Source organism: Macrotis lagotis, chromosome X, assembly GCF_037893015.1.
Source record: "Macrotis lagotis isolate mMagLag1 chromosome X, bilby.v1.9.chrom.fasta, whole genome shotgun sequence".
NCBI lineage: Eukaryota > Metazoa > Chordata > Mammalia > Peramelemorphia > Peramelidae > Macrotis > Macrotis lagotis.
The window spans coordinates 539,966,028-539,970,934 of NC_133666.1; positions in this window are offsets into that span (position 1 = coordinate 539,966,028).

Genomic DNA, 4,907 nt, shown 5'->3' on the forward strand with positions numbered 1-4,907 from the left:
TTTTTGTACAAGTGATGTTTTTACCTTCTTTTCATCATCTCTTCAGGGTATAGACCCAGTAGTAGTATTGCTGGATCAAAGGGTATACACATTTTTGTTGCCCTTTGGGTGTAGTATTGACCATCTTTTTGAAGAGGCATTTAATACTCAATTAGTAGGGCCACTATTCTTCAAACATTTTGAATTTATTTTCTATGTCACATATTTTATTTCTTTGTTAATACTTTGTACCTTTTCCAGTACCATGTAAAATTATTGAGTAAAATAACCATCTTATTTTTGAATATACATTCCAGAATTTGAAACAGGATCTGGTACATAGTAGATACTTAATAACTGTTGGTTGTTTATAACTATGGTGATAAAATAGTAACAAAATTAACTGCCATATCAAGCAGGTTTTTGTGAACCTCAAATTGCGTATCTTTTTGAAAAGTACTGCATAAACTATAATGGGATGTTAGTGATTTAAATAACAAAGTTGAGCTTCTTTTAAAAGTCAGATTGTGAATGCTGAATCACCTTGAGTTATTCCCTAGCAGGTCCTAAATAATTAATTAGGAGAGCTGAGGACATAAATTGAGCTTCTTTTATATCAAAGGTGTTGAAGTTCAGGTTAAAGTAAATTATTCTAGAAAAGAAGAGCAAATGAATGAATGATGATCAATTATTCAAATAAGAATCAAGAAGACCTCAACTCACCTCAGACTAAAGAATAATACCAAGACTGGACAATCTGGAAAATGTGAATCAATCAATCTGGTGAAGTGAATAATTCTATAATATGTGCTAGATGTTTATTTTGTAAAGGGCCTGCACTAAACCCTGGATATTCAAAGACAAAATCACTGTCCTTGCTCTCCAGGAGAGCACATTCTAATGGAAGAATAAAAATGTAAACAACTATGTAAAAATAACCTATAAATATAGAAACTTGAAGGTAAGCAGTAGAAGTAAGAGAAAGATTTTAGGTAAGACTTGGTTGGGGGGGTGTGGCAGGAACAGAAAAGAAGAAAGGGAAATAGGAGAGAGAGCATTCCTGGTATTAGGGAAATACTTGGAGCTAGCAATTAGAGTAAAGAAGAACATGAAGGGCAGTGTCACTAGATTATAGTATATATGGAGGAGGATTCTAAAACTAGAGGAAAAGACAAGGTCAGATAATGGATAACTTTGAAAATCAGACAACTCTATATTTGATCCTGATTTGACAGGGGGGTTGATATCATCAGATCTACTCTTTAGGAAGCTCATTTTGACATCTGAAAAGAAAGGAGAGAATTAGCTGAGACTTTTTTCCCTTGTTATGAAGTAATACTGAGTATAATGACCATACTTTTTATACAGCACTTCAACATTGACAAAACTCTTTAAATTTATTTTATTATTTGAACTTCATAAAACCTCACAGAGTACTAGGGAAAGTATTATCCTCATTTTATAATAAAATAGAGAATGGAAGAGCTAGAATTTAAACCCAGATATCATATAATCATGGAATTTGAATTATTAATAGACATTACATGTAATCTAATCCCCATCTCTGTTTTAATACATATGAAATTGAGACCTGGTCAATGTTTGTAGTTCATCCAATTTTATAGAGGGACTAAATTACAGAGTAGGGATTCAAAACTACATCGAATATCAAATACAGAGTTCAGTTTATTATACTACAATATGACCTGTTATTAAAGTAATTTTTTGGAATTTTGATTGGTAGGGAACTAAATAAGTAGTTTAATTTAGGTAGAATTTTCAAAAGACAATGAGGTTAAAGTGACTTGCCCAAGGTCACACAGCTACGTAATTAGTAAGTGCTAAATAATGTTGTGAAGAACTTGTCAAAGTCTTTAAACTATTTATTTCTCTCTTTAAATACAGGTCACATCTTAAATGATATCCCAGTTTATATTAATTCCTTTCGGCTGGAAAAACAAGAACTCAAGTGAAAACTAGTTGGTATAAATGTGAGGAAGACAAATATTCTTACATGGACACTATTTTTCAAAGATTACATTATATAAATCTTGGAATAACAATTTAAACCATCATGTACACCCTGGAGGTCATAGCCTTAATTACAATAAAGTTTTCAGAATTAATAAGGAAAATATTTGAATTTAACAATGACTTTAAAGAAATATCTTTATGCAAAGATCATATTAAACACAGGATTAGACTATTCCCTTGTCTATTTTAGTATCTTTGGGAAATTAGGCTTTAACTTCTAAGTAAATCAATTAGAAGATATTTTTTTTTCTTAAGCTAAGAACTCAGTTTGGGAATTATTGAGCTTGCTGGTCCAGATAGGTATATTAATTAAGTGGTATAATTGTGAACAATTAGCTTATGCCAAGTGGATTTTTAACTAGGGTGAGGGGATTGATAATCTCATTCTGTTGTATTGAAATTTTTCTTTTTAATTTGTCTCATATACATTCTCTTGAGTAGGTACTTCATAACTGGTAAATAAATACCATAATGCGCAAATGAGCAAGCAAATGAATAGATGAATAAGGATATCTCCAATTTATAAAGAATTTTATCCTTTACAGAGTCCTTTCTGTATAATAAACTTATAAAGTATAGTGTACCCTATTTTTATCTTCTATACTATGGATAGAGAAATCTAAAATTTTAAAAATCTAAAACTAAAAAAGTATAATGACTTTCCTAGGGTTCCACAACTAATAAGGGTGGAGAGAAAAGACATTTCATATCTAAGGATTTTTATGCTAGATAAATTGTGATATACCATTTGATGCTTTTAATTGTATTCAAAGTTGTGTGTGAAGTGGGTCACAAGGGGGATTTGTCATACTTCAGATTCAATATTAGCATGATATAGTAGCCGAATCATAAAATTAAGGCAATGTTAAGTTGTTGTAAGGCAGGGGCAGGAAACCTTTTATTCTGCCAAGGACCAAAACTTAAAAATTACTCTACTATATTTGGACAAATATTTAATTCATTCATTCCTAAAATATTCTAGATTTATTGAATTTTGAGTCTGACCTGCTATTGCCTTGGCAGCACCAGACCACATGATTTCATGGATCTTATATGAACACTGAACCAGAGGTTCCCCACCCTTGTTTTAGGGGAATAATTTAGAATTGACTGTAGCCCTGCTGTAACTCTCAATCATAGAAAGAACATGTATCAATGTAGTCAGACAAAACCATTGTAACCAAGATCAAAAGAAATGTAGTAAATTGGGAAACAATGTTTATAACTAGTACTTCTGACAAAGGACTCATTTCTAAAATATACAGAGAACTGAGTCAAATAAAAAAAAACAACAAGCCATTTCCCAACTGACACATGGCCAAAGGATTTGCAAAGGCGATTTACAGATGAGGAAATCAAAGATATCCATGGTCATATGAAAAATTGCTCTAGATCACTACTAATTAGAGAAATGGAAATTAAAGCATCTCTGAGATACTACCTCACAGATCTCAGACTGGCTAGCATGACCAAAAAGGACAATGATCAATATTGGAAGGGATGTGGGAAATCAGGGACACTGATACATTATTGGTGTAGCTGTGAATGCATCCAACCTCTCTGGAGATTGATTTGGAATTATGCCCAAAGGGCAACAAAATGTGCATACCCTTTGATCCAGCAATAACACTCCTTGGTCTATACCCTGAAGAAGTTATGAAAAAGGGTAAAAACATCACTTGTATAAAAATATTCATAGCAGCCCTGTTTGTGGTGGCAAAAAATTGGAAATTGAATGAATGTCCGTCAGTGGGGGAATGGCTTAATAATTGTGGTATGTATGTGATTGAATACTGCTGTTCTATTAGAAACCAGGAGGGATGGGAATTCAGGGAAGCCTGGAAGGATTTGCATTAAATGATGCTGAGCAAGAGGAGCAGAACCAGAAGAACATTGTACACCCTAACAGCAACATGAGTGTGATTATTAACCTTGATGGACTTGCTCATTCCATCAGTGAAACAATCAGGCATAATTTTGGGATATCTGTGATGGAGAATACCATCTGTATCCAGAGAAAGAATTAAGGAGTTTGAACAAAGACCAAACATTATTACCTTTAATTTAAAAAAAAACATCTTATCTTATTATGTATTTATGTAACTTTGCTACGTTATTTTTTTTCCTTAAAGATATGATTTCTCTATCATCACATTCAACTTAGATCAATGTATATATGTATGTCATGGAAACAATGTAAAGAGTAACAGACTACTTTCTGTGGGGAGTGGGGGAGGGAAGTGAGATTAGGGGAAATTTATAAAATTCAAAATAAATAAATAAATTTTAAAAATTAGTACAATAGAACAACTTAAAAAATGATAACCTACATTGAAGTCCTTTGACCCCCAATGTCACTGAAATTAATCTCATGACATTTACATATCTTTCAAAATAACAATCAACTGCTCATATTCTCACTAGAATAGAGAGTATTCTCAGGAGACCTGTTTTTGAACCAGTCAATTTTATATCATTATTCATCATAGTAAGCTGGAGTGAGAATGATAGTTATGAAATCTGTTATTTAAAAATCTGAGGGAAACAATCTAGTGGATAGAAGGCCAGAAAAACCTGCATTATAGTTCTACCTCTGACATATATTTACTATGTGATTCTAGGTAAATCATTTAAACTCTCACTGCTCTTGGTAACTTTCTAAGACCATAAGTATTTTTTTTAGGTCTTTGCAATGCAAATGGGGTTAAGTGGCTTGACCACGGCCACACAGCTAGGTAATTATTAAGTGTCTGAGACCACATTTGAACCCAGGTACTCCTGACTTCAAGGCCAGTGCTTTATCCACTGTGCCACCTAGCCACCCCAAGACCATGTTTTAAAGAAGTTGTAAACCTTCATTAGTTGAAAGGATTTTTTCAGGGAATTTGTTATGC